Source organism: Diadema setosum, chromosome 16 (genome assembly GCF_964275005.1).
Source record: "Diadema setosum chromosome 16, eeDiaSeto1, whole genome shotgun sequence".
NCBI classification, from domain to species: Eukaryota; Metazoa; Echinodermata; class Echinoidea; order Diadematoida; family Diadematidae; genus Diadema; species Diadema setosum.
This window is the reverse complement of record NC_092700.1, coordinates 27,862,170-27,875,841: the sequence shown is the minus strand read 5'-3', so window position 1 is coordinate 27,875,841 and position 13,672 is coordinate 27,862,170.

Here is a 13,672-nt window from a genome sequence, read left to right as displayed (position 1 = left end):
TGCTATAAGGATTAGAACCGACACTTGCTTTCGGGCGAAAGCTCGGTGGTCTAGTGGAGATGACGCCTGTACGGTGATGAGGAGGTCGTAGGTTCGAATCCTGCTCGAGTATGTACGCCCATGATTTTTTATCATGGCTACTACTAAAACACTGATCAATTAAGTGCTTATTTACGTCGATGTAGGGCAATTTGTCAATCAGTTGCAATGAAAACATCTCGACGGAAGAAAATCATGAATTTGAATAACAAAGCAGTACCCGCTGCATGCTATAAGGATTAGAACCGACACTTGCTTTCGGGCGAAAGCTCGGTGGTCTAGTGGAGATGACGCCTGTACGGTGATGAGGAGGTCGTAGGTTCGAATCCTGCTCGAGTATGTACGCCCGTGATTTTTTATCATGGCTACTACTAAAACACTGATCAATTAAGTGCTTATTTACGTCGATGTAGGGCAATTTGTCAATCAGTTGCAATGAAAACATCTCGACGGAAGAAAATCATGAATTTGAATATATATATATATATATATATATATATATATATATATATATATATATATATATATATATAATACATTATATATCTGTTATATCTGTTTTTATTATAACAGGCAAACCAATAACCAAATCAAAAAATGGTGCTAAATCCACTTCAGGTGGTAATCCATCTATTTTTGTAATTGTGTTTCTGTTGAAAATGAACTGAGTGAATGAATAAATGAATGGATGGATGGATGGATGGATCTTTTCAAATTCATGTGCATAAAATTATGTCACTCGATTTCATGCTGTCAACACAGTTCTAATTGATATCTAGTAATAATAAACGCACACTTCATATAATTCACTGGTCTGCACATTTTGTGTGTGTGTGTGTGTGCGTGTGTGTGTGTGTGAACATCATCAGTGAGATAGCATGCGTAATCCTAACATGCAAATTTTTTATAAAATCATTTCCCCAATGTTGTCATACACCAAGATTTTAGGATCCATGTCCAAACAACGGAGCATAAAAAGCTTCAAATTGAGTGTAGCTCAAAATTGCTAGGGTTATATCATTTAATGCATTTCAGTTCGTTTTAGATTTACATTACATTCTTCCAGACAATGACTAACTGACATTACAAAATATGATTACAAGTATACAAACAAGGGCAAACAACAAACAAACAAAGCAAAAACAAAAACAAAAAAACAAACAAACAACGACGACGACGAGACACGGGCACAACAAGTTTAAAATCGCAATGAATGTGGAGTTAGTGCCCGTTTCATAATGATGGCGCTGTTCATTGAACGCCCGAACGACCCTTCAAGCAATCGGTTATTATTACGGGTATTGCTTGGGCAAATCCGTCAGATGTACATGGTATGGAAAGCTCTATACTCTATTATATTACAGGTCTCATAGAAATTTGGATTCATGAATGGTCCGTCTGAATCTCAGCTCTAACTCCAACCTCAGTACAACCTATCATTTCTTATGTCATTTCTTGTCCTATAGACCCATGATGCTAATTCAGAATATTGTTGTTGTTTTTTTTTAACGCTGTGACTTATTTAATATGTTGGCCATAATTGGGGCTTCTGAAATAGGAAGGAAAGACGATCCAGTGGGCTATGCAATGAATCCGGTGCATTGCTATGTCAATGTAGTATAAATTAACTATTGTTAGGCATTCTGACCCCCCCCCCCCATGTCTTCAATAGACATTAACATAAAAACATCTCCCAAACCGAACAGGTTTGTAGAGCTAATGATCAAGCGCGGATAATATTTTGGCAGGACCTGCATATTCAATGCATTAAGGCTGCGAAGGCTCGAGGGAGAATTTCGTTTTTAATTTTTCTTCTTCATTTAAATAGAGTTGCAGTCACAGTTACAAACAGCAATTAATAATTTTATGTAGCATTTTTCTTTGTCTGTTTCCATGCAATTTCTGATGGTTTTCATATTTCCATACACAGTGGTCTCATTGTCGAAATCATTTTTGATTCACCATTTCATCCTATAAACAGTTTAGTTCACGCATTTATTTAGGAAGTCATCATTATACTAATTGTGTATTGCCGATGCGTGGCGTATTTAGTATATTACTTTTGCAAGAGAAAGCAATACGTATATGCACCAACTCAGGTTATCGAGACCATTCAGATCCTTTATTCGCAGAATTAAGAACACTAAAGGTAAATGACATTAATTTTTTGCAAAACTCACTCTTTATGTTTCGCCTACATAATGGTCAGTTGCCATCTTCTTTTTACTCATTATTTCAATTAAATAAGGAAATACATTCTTATCCAACAAGACAATCTGATAAGTTTCACTTGTATAATCCCAAAACAGTGATGGCTCTGAAATCTGTCAGACACACCGGACCCGATGTTTGGAATTCTCTTCCTTCTGAAATTCGAAGTTTAAAGTCCACGTATTCTTTTAGGAAGGCTGTAAAAACGATGTTGTTATCTGAATATCAGTAATTACATTGTCATTGTTATATACACGAAATTCTTTCGTACAAATATCGACACAATTAATCTATTATGTAATAATGATTATGTAACCGACCATGACCTGTATCAACTGTCCACCTGTACCTCGTTGAAGAAATATTTTGTCATGTCTTGCTAATCAGTGATACAGGTGATTTTATTTTGTATAAACCTGTAGTGAAAGCAGACAAACCTCCCCCTTCCCTTTCTCCTTTCAACTATCCTATCTCTATGCAAGTCATCCCTCCCTCCTATTCTCCTTCCGATGTACATTATAATATTATGTTATGCTACGGGGGCTGCACGCAAATCAAGCTACGCTTATGCTGTAGCCCCTCTGTATTATTCATTGTAGTATGTTTTGTTGTACTTTTGCTGTACATTGTACACAGGCAATGAACAAGAAAATACTTATATGTATTATCATATTTATGTTTGTACATGAATGTGTATATGTACAATGACGATACAGAAACCAATAAATCAAATCAAATCAAATCAAATCAAATATTTACATGGTATTAAGTGGTATAGTGAAAACTTTGAGCATATATTATATATATATGTATGTATGTATGTATGTATGTACATATATATATATATATATATATATATATATATATATATATATATATATGTATGTATGTATGTATAATGATATTTCCAGCCATAAAGGTAAATGCGGAATAAATGATAGTCTGGGGGAATTTGATAAAAAGTATGATGATAATATATTCAGAAGAAAAAATGCAAATATTGCCTTCTTTGAAAAGTTATGCATTAATATGGATGGGCTCAATGAGGCATGGAACTGACAAGAGCACAGAATGCATCTTAAACTCATCAATAATGTATCATTGAAAAACATTGACAAAACCTTATGGGGAATCAAAAATTTTTCACTTGGAGCAAATTCCCCGGTTGATACCTCGTTTTTGGAGGTATATTCCCCATATGGACTGTTTATATATATATATATATATATATATATATACATATATATATATATATATATATATATATATATATTCATACGTTAGTGAACGCAGCGAAGTACAATTGTAGGAAAAACATTTTTTGGGCATCCATCCTCACTCAAACGTTCGGAGTAATCACAAATTGAACGTCGTCTCTACATGGACTATCTCTATCATGTCTATCATGACCAGGGAGGTGGGACCCACCTCTCTGATCATGACTGACTATTCCTATACGAGGGATGTGTTACGACTATGATTCATCGCGCTGTGAAATTGTAAATTGTTTGAAGTAAAAAGTGACTATTGAGCTAATTGGAGGATTGCCTTAGATGCTCCATTAAGAATAAACTGGACAATATGAATTATCACTGAAGTGATCGTGATAATTCGATGATAAGTTGATGTTGATCGGAGTTGATCATGATCATGATCTGTATTAACATCGCCCATAAGAGATATGACAATAATACTGCCGATCACGTGACTCGTTACCATGATAATCACCAAAAAATTAATCATAATGATGAATGTATATAAAATCATGGACATCACCATTGTAACTGCACTGCAGTTATTCAGATTATGATCAAATTCATAATCATTGAATTCATCAAATCTTTCGCTAATGCTTTTCTCATCATCTTAGTAGTGATTATAACAATTTTATTTGAAAAAAAAAAGAAGAAAATCATCGCCGTCAATGACGAGTTTGGTAATGACTGTTTCCCATTATAGACAAACTTAGAAATGCATCATTTCTCGTAATATATCATGGACGCTTTGTTTATACATTATATATTATTTTGTTAAGTTCTGAAAGATGTGGGATAAAGCTCAGAAAAAAAGAATAGAGTGGATTATATATATATATATATATATATATATATATATATATATATATATATATATATATATCAAACAATACTTTCCCCCACCCCATCCATCCCTTTGAATGTCAGTGTGATGAAATTCCTCTTAACCACACGGATGTTTCATGTCGAGTTAAATAGCTTCCCCGCCATCATGCCCGCGCGCTTTTAACTTATTGGTGCACGCATCAGCGGAAAATGTGCTTTCCTGAGAATTTGCCTCTCCGACTGGCTAGGAATATTTCCAAATAAGGTGACAACATGCTCGATCACGAGCGTAGGATTGTAATCTACTCTTACGACTAAAGAAATCAAACAGTCATGAAACTGGAATAAGAAAAAAAAGCACATGGATGAATTGATACATGGAAATCTGCTTTAAAACCCTCAGATTCGGGCGACAATATAACAAACTTCGTGATGATGACGTCATCACTATAAAGAATATTGCACTTCTGCATTCGCGTCTAAGGGTAATTATCAAATATGTTTACGGAAATGTACTTCATCATTCATACCAGCTTATGATTAATACCGTTGCTGATAATTGTTGTCATGTTTATGGATACATTGTGTTCACGATCTTTGCTATAATTCCCATACTTCAATGGCAGTGATGATACATTATCATTATCATCAATTTTCATTATCATTTTGCCTGTTGTCACTATGATTGCTTTCATTACTGTAATATAGTTCATTTTCATTTTATATAAATTTACGCCTCCACCCCTGGGTCAGGGATTAGTTTACTGATCAACTCATGGGTACCCTCAAGGACATGAAGAAGTGCTATTTTTTCTCCTCCAAAATAAGCAGTGGATCCATACCAGTTATACTTAACTAGCAGTGTACGTTCCAAGGACAGTAATTCTGCAACGTTCTTACATCAAACCCACCATGCACTAACTAATCTCCGCCGCTGCTATCTCACAGATCACTCGCCGCTGGCAAATAAAGTCAAGCGATAATGACACCGTAATTGTCAGAACTTGCTGGCATGGTCGTTTTAATGTTTTATTCTTTAAAAGGCATCATCCTTCCAGCGCCCCCATACACACTTTCCCACCATCTGACATTGATTCAAGATTAAACTAATGACTGGAGTCAAGAAAATAAGCGTATGTAACGCAAGATTTAATGAGGGAGATGGGGCGAGAGAATCGGAGGAAGAGCATTGAGATATGCAGGGAGATAAATCAGAACAGATTGTGAAAGAGACGTGGGTATAGAATTTGTTTATAGATCCTGGAAAGAGAGAGAAAAAAAGGACGAAATGAGAGAGAGAGAGAAGGAGAGGGAAAGAGGGAGAGACGGGGGAGAAAGGGAGGGAGAGAGGTGGTAGTTAATGGCAAGCACTTACTGGTACTTTTTATATATATATATATATATCCGTCGTGTGTACATACACTGTTCGTGCGCTCGCAAACGTATCAGTTGGGAAATTACTCGCTTCTCGAGCAACACATATAACATGCTGTCGGCAGCAGCTGGGTGGAGGTTGTGTCGTCACTCAGAGACTGGGGTAGTTTGACTGGTACCCCCATATTTCTTGGTGTTAAGTGAACATATGGAAAACGCACCACACATAACTGAGAGAGGATACCTGTCTGCTTCTAATGTTGGGTAAGGAAATTTCTGTGATTTTACGTGCTAACCATTTCTCCACCGAAATGTTGGTGGGAACACACCAACATGAATATGCAGTCACCGGATGATATACGTGCGCACGGCAAGCTACCGACGGGATCTTTAATGTTGGACGATATCAGAATGTTGAGACTTTTATGCCAAATAAAATGTGTGATTCAGAATGGCTCTCTATTTTGATGTGACATACCCAGTTTAGGTAAGTTTAGACTTAAATGAGCTTCACTCATGGATAGACATACTTATCTACTATTTGCGCACAAGTAAATACACTTAATGCTTAAAAAAACCCGAAATCTTCGTGACTTGTTGATATACCTCTGGCCAATTCATTCTGCAATTCATTTCAATTCATTTTTTTTTTTTTTTTTTTTTTAGAGTCCATTTTCGACGAGAATTCAGACATTTCACATTCTTTGGTAACAGACATTAAAGTTTCATAGGCGAAACGAAGGAAATAAAGGGCCAAGGAATCTCCTTATTTTATATACGAATGAATGTTTTTTTTTTTTCAAATAATTTTCGAGTAGTTCTGCAAAACTATTTGAGCAATTCTACATGGTTCGAACATGAGAACTCTCTTCCATACTAGTAATCATATACGCGATGGTATATAGTGTTTACAAGTATATTGTGTGCTACTGCATAATTATGAACACTGACATCAACGTTAGCATATATTTAATATGAATGTACATATAGATGTAAATATGTAGATATAGGCACCTATTATGTACATTTGCATACGTGCATGTGTGTGTGTGTGTGTGTGTGTGTGTGTGTGTTTGTGCGTGTGTGTATGTGGTGTATGATACAAGGATAATCTATCTATTATGTCTTACTGCGTGAAACTCGCAAGATTTTACAGAGATATGTCATTCAGTTACAATACTCCAAAACGTGCTTTGTTTGTGAATTGCCTTTTTTTTTTTTGCGAATACAAGGGAGCTAATGCTATACCTTCATTTTCTTTAATGCCAAATAGATAATGTCTTTTGATCAATCATTAGATCCATTAAAATGCATGATTGAAATCGTAGCAATCATTTCAATCGTTTCCATAGCCTTCTATATACTTATAATCTATAGTCAACGACGGAGCTAAAATGCCCTTGCAGGCCTGGCATGCCTGGGGTATACTCAAATGTTCATGTGGATTGAGTGAATGCAACGATATTAGTAGAACACATCAATGGAGTTTTAGGAAAATCGGTCATTCCGTAATTTATGACTTTTTAAAGTTTCGATACAGCCATCGCTTGATGAGAAGACTACTACAGTTCATGACGTCACGTAAGCACAACGATATAGGGAAAACAAAGGGAATTCCCTAAAAGTTATTTATTTATTTATTTTTTGATGAAGAGTATGCATTCTCTCGATTTATTACTGGCATGTGTTAAGGATAATAGTATTCCCCGTCTTCTTAAAGGAGAATAAGTCAAGTACTTTTTTATTATGTGTGAAAGTGAAAATATGTGGAATTTTCCGTATATTTTCATTGAACTTTTTCCATACATGACGTCAAAATATCATAAACTTCTCGTCCAACAATGGCTGCACCAAAAGCGTAGCCATAACTCTTCAACAGTTTTTTTTTCTGTTTTTCCTCAAACTTCGCAGATGTATTCTACTAATATTGCTGCATTTTCTCAATTCACATATGTATTGAGTTTCATTATCCTTTCAAGTATGAGAAGTGAGTGAATAGGTTTGTATAGAAGACTCTTCAGGATATTGAAAACACACACTAATAGGTATAGTTGATGGTGAAATAAAATATTGATAAGATAATAATGTGGTTTCATATACAACGGGTGGACCTTTATATATATTCAGTACTTTTCTAAAAGGACCTTGCCTTTTTTATTTCCCCACCGCAACCAGATATTATTGCACTGGAGGGCAATGTAAACGGATATAAAACCGCCATCCTGTAGACGGAGAAATGTAATACACCAGGGCATTAACAAACCTGTACCAAAAAAAAAAGAAAAAAAAGAAAAATGCTAGTTGATCATAAACAACGTAGGGCCTACCTACATACCGTAATTAAATTCATATGCCATTGAGATAAAAATTTGCATTTGTACTGTAACCTGAAAATGACAATAATGATGAGGGTAATATTTCAAGACTTCAATTTCGATGACAAAGTCATTAATTTAGGTCTGCGCAAGCGCATAGTGCTACGTGCGTGGATGACTATAATGCATAAGCGTGCAATATTCGTCCAAAACATGGATCACCCGTCACACCAACGTTTGCCAGGGCTTCCTGTAATATCATAATGTCGCAGTCCCGTGTACCACACACATACAATCAAAAACATGCACACACACGCATGCACACGCACACTCCAAAATAAAAACAACAACCACACACTTACGCACTTGTGCGCTTATGTAAAATTATACACATGCGTTTGCATAAGATTATTAAACATGTACATCGTTTACGTTTTGTTTGATATATACTTTATTTTCTGCAAATCAATATACATAAGTTACATAATCATGAACATGTGGGAAATATACAAAGTAAATTTAAAACAGAGTCGTTTGACTTGCACAAACAACGATATGATAGGAAATTAATGATAATACAGTATGCAATGTCTATGCAGCAGGGATTACAATAACAATTGTATAGTTAAGAAGCGATTATGCAGAGGGCCGCCATTGTAAGCATTGCTTGAAAAGATGGCCGGCCCGAGGAAAAGGTAGGGACGTACTAGATTCGTAACAATACAAATTCTGCTGCGAAGATAGCAGGGGAAAATAAACTCTGACGTGTGATGGTGGTGAATGTGCGTGCAAGTGCTTGAAAGTGCACAAGGGCAGATAGGCTGGAATTTAGAATAATAGAATTGGTTTGGTGGAAGAGGGAACGATATGCGATGTTGCTATCGGGAGACCAACATTAGTCATATAAATCATTTGCTTTTAGTTCGTATTTGAAGTATACTGTAATAAAATGTGCTTATTTAAGTTTAAGTTTGCTTACGTTCACAATGAGTTGCGTGCATGCGTGTATACGTCGGACCTATTTACATTAATCTAAGACAATGCAACCATCGTTATCTTTCATACATGTACAAAGTAAATGAGCTTGGGAACAGGCCTGCAATGTCAAAGCTGAAGTATATGATTGAAATATCACTCAGGTGATATCTATATGTTAATGACACGGCCTATCGCAGATAATTGATGCATCATATACCCCGATCAGCCACTCTTCATTAAACAGCAAAGTTCACACGCATAGCGTAAGTCCATTTAGCCACTCCCCTACCTGGAAACCGTTGGCAAATTATAGTGGATAGTGGACGAACGATGAAACTTGACATGTATTGGTGTTGTTGTTGTTTTCTTCTTTTGCCATTAATTGCTGGACGAACGGTCTCCATCACTAGTCAAGCATGCACGCTGCGTTGATGCTTTCATTGGTGACTGGTATCTAAATCGTTTTTCATTGACGTGAATAGGTTCGAGGATGTTACACACATCTTTCCTTATCTTTTCCTCCCAAGAAAGACAGCTCTATGATTTTGGAGGACGTCTTTTTCCCGATACTCTGATTATCACGTCATATCAACCAAATCTCACCTCAATTTGAATCGAACGTGAAGTATTCGTTCTGAATTAGTTCATACATGTATAGAGCGATGAGTAGAGTTCTCAAGAAAGTGTTCATCTAATGTGTTTGTGTTTTTTTTTTTACCTTGAGATAATACGTCTGATGGTGTGCCCATGCTTTGCTTTCAATTATAGTTGCTTCAACACATGACAATGTGAAGAGGTATTTGTTTGCAAATAAAAATGGGACTGGTCTCTACTTACAGGTTTTGACAAAATCCATGAAATAATTACGTGACATACCTTTTTTTCTACGTACATTATGTGACACCTTAGATATGCTGTTTCAAACAAGACTTTTCTGGCGCCATTTGCCTGAACCTTCTCTTCCCTTCGACTTTGCCTTCCGAATGTGGTGTTTCCGTATAATCTTTTTCCTCTCTCTCTTTGCAATAATAGAAAAGTACAGGGATTTTTTTTTCTTTTTTTTTAAGGTGGATTCCCCACTTCTGTCATAATCCTTTTATACTTTACGACCGACATATCATATTATTTGAAGGTCTGCTCTGTTGAATAATTATAATGATGATTATAGACAAAAAACAAATCAAAACAAAACAAAACAAAACAAAACAAAACAAAACAAAACAAAACAGAGCTATCAGACATGCACGTCTCTATTCAGGTTAATGTATAAACACTTTTTTATCCCTTACGCCCGAGTAAAATTTCCGACAACATCCGACATTATACGAGGAAGCTGATATCGATGCCTCAATATCGGATATCTCCGGCGCGATCAAAATAGACGAGAAGAAGGAAAGAATCGTGTCAGAATCACCGTGTGGTAATTGATCGCACGCATTTGTGTTTGTTGATAGTCATCTTAGAGGCAGCAGTTTTTTTTTCTTCAAATTATTCAGCAGTACATAAACAACGTTTGCAGACCTTTACTTTTCTTTCTTTCTTCGCGTTTATTTTTTTTTTCTTTGCGATGGGAACGTCACTGGCCATCAATGTAACAGAGTTCCTTGTTTCAATGTATATAGATGTATATGGGTTTAGCTACGATGGATGCGACACACTAAATTAGCATCATGATAAGATAACGGATACTGCACACTTTCACCTGAAAATTAGAACGTACACAGCCAACGCGCTTGGTCACACCTGTCTATAACGACCGCTCAAGGGAAGCACGTTTTCTTGTGGTCGTTATAGACAAATGGATGTCGTAGACATGTTCGATGCGGTAGCCATTGTGATATACACGTTGTACATCTGTGATTTTATATATGTTCTGCACGATATACTACATAGTAATCATGGTAATACATACAAAAAGGTTCGACATTAACTTTTTCTTTTAGTGTCCCTTCAACAAAATTTGGTGTCCCAATCGGGTCACCAACACACACTTTTCCTTAAAAAGTGGTTACCCTGCATCCATTTTGGTGGCCCCGGGCCGTCTGTCCACCGCTAAAGTCGAGCCCTGCATACACCTGATACAAAGTAATTAGTGTTGTACATACACCTTTACAAAGTAATAAGTGTTTTACACCGTATACACCTTTACAAAGTATTAAGTGTTGTACACCAGACACATACATATTTTAGAATCTTTCGTATTATCCAGTCACTCTGCCCCGAAAGCGATCACCGGTTGCTTTAAAAAAAAAAGCAACAACAACAAAACCTGCAGTCCACAAAGTTCATTGACATTTGTTGATGCATCAGCCAACAAAGCTACAATAAGCTTGTTTCTTTAGTGTCATGTTCCGTTTGGCAATCATTGATTGTCACAAGGTTGTCGAGCAGAAACCAAATCTTGGGTGGCTGGTCGCGTTGGGCAGATGGTGGCCTTGCTCAGATTCTGATCTACACGTTTTCTTTTGCGGGGGATTTCCACATGGTTGCTATAAAAACATAAAAACAGTGTGTTTATAAGTGTTTGGATGGACAAATCGATGGATAAGGTTAGCTGTGAATAATAAAAAAAAAAATACATAACGCATACGATCCACTCCTAATGATGTGTATCGATGGCTTGGTTGAGTGTGTCTTTAAACCTTTCACGGCGCCAATCTTCAGCTATGTAATGCAAGGATGGCCGTGTCTCAAAAGTGAGCTACACTATAGTTTACTCATAATATATAGCTCAACCAAAAGTGATATATCGTTTAGTATACCCCCCCCCCTTTCCTCCAACCCTGCACGTGGCCTAAAAGGTGACCGTCGGGTTTTAAAAGAAATTGAGAACAACTATTCTTTGTTTTTTTTTTATTTCATTTCCATTGTCATGGGCATGTTGTGCAATCAATAAAAGTTGCGATAATTTCAAGTCACCGCGGCATCAATTACAATACTCACATCTGATTGGCTGTGTCTTGGCTGTTGCTACGCAACATCTGCGACATGGTCGTGACTAATAAGGATATTGCAAACTTCTTTCATGACACGTACGGGCCTCTGAAGGGGAAGGTGTAATCTACAGAATGTTTCGCAGAAATTCTATGTGAGTATAATACTATGCATATTGGAAAATGATTGGGAATATGTCGCAAATAAACATGGAATATATAACGTATGTTATATGCAATCCTTAATGGATCGTGGTAGTTTCTCCAACTTTCAAATTTAGACCAGTGAAAAGATTGAGTGTTTTGAATGAAATTGGAGCAAAGAAGAGCTTACTTACACATCGGGAGCCGCAGAACTGGTGGTCGGGGGCCGAAGCCACCCCTCCCCCATTGGCTTAAAAGAAAAGAAAAAAAAAAACACACAAGAAAAAAACACACAACAAAACCCATGACTTTCTGAGGGTTCCTCCCAGAAATTCTTCCCGTAGAAAGGGAGGGGGGGGGGGGTGGGGAGGGGAGAGGGGGCGCGCCATTGACCCTTGACCCAACCACAAGCACTACCCTTGGCTCCCCTCCATTCACCACACACACACACACACCCCTTAAACACACACAACACATATATATACACACAAACACACACTGAAAACGTACGAGTACACGTTTGTCTCAACACAGTATTGCATGATACTGTGTTATATGTATATAAACAATTGAGATATAGATAAAGTGTAGTATAGTAAGAAAGAAAATCAAACACTATTGATCAGAGTTGCTCTTCCTTTTTCTCCTGATTCGTAAATTCAACGTCATTTTCATTCTATCTATTGATCTTTGACTATTCATTCTTTTTCCTTTCCAAATTTCCGTTCGGATCATATCTGATCGACCTCACTCTTTCTGTAATGGGCATTCTGGAAGATGGTGCGCTAAGATTACAGAAAAAAAAAAACTATGCCAGAGCAATACAGACGGTATATAAAAGCTGAAGGAAAGGTCAAGGTCGTATGCATTCAACACAATTTCCGGGAGCCGAGGATCACGTGATTTTCCACACCTGGCGTGTATTTTTGTGTCAAAGCAAGGAGCTTCAAACACAATCAAAACTCCGTGCCTGACTCAATTTCAGAACTTTATGTGGGTGGGATATTTCTGGAAGGTGCTAATTATGTTAATATTTTCTTTAATATAGGTATAAGACACTAGACACATAAATCAAAATGAAACAAAACAAAAGGCTCTTGGAATATTCTTTGTTTTGACAAAACTTGGTGGTGGCGGAGGTGGTGGTGGTCTGAGAGAGAGATAACCTGCTCCTAAACAGTGCACTGTCTTCCTGATGGAGTGTCTTCTCTGACACCTTCAATTTTTCTCCCAACCTTGTTACATGATCTGGATTTACAAGCACGCCTGGATGAGCATTTATGTTGCCTTTCAAAATCGCAATGTTTCGTTTTTATTTTATCATACATGGTTTTCGCGTTCTGATTCCCCCAGGGAGGTGAGACGAATCTCCTCCCTGATTCCCCTAAGAGTCGCTCGTTTGTCTGCATGATCAATGCATTTTATTAAATCGACAATGACTGCGGTGATTAATCAACATACCAAGCAATCAATCAACGACAAAAATAGGAAACTGTCCAGATTTTGACCGCATGCGTGCGCGTTGCATAATGACATCAGCGTAACTGTCGTGTCTATCATAACCATTTGGCAGCAACAACAGCTATATTAATTTTGA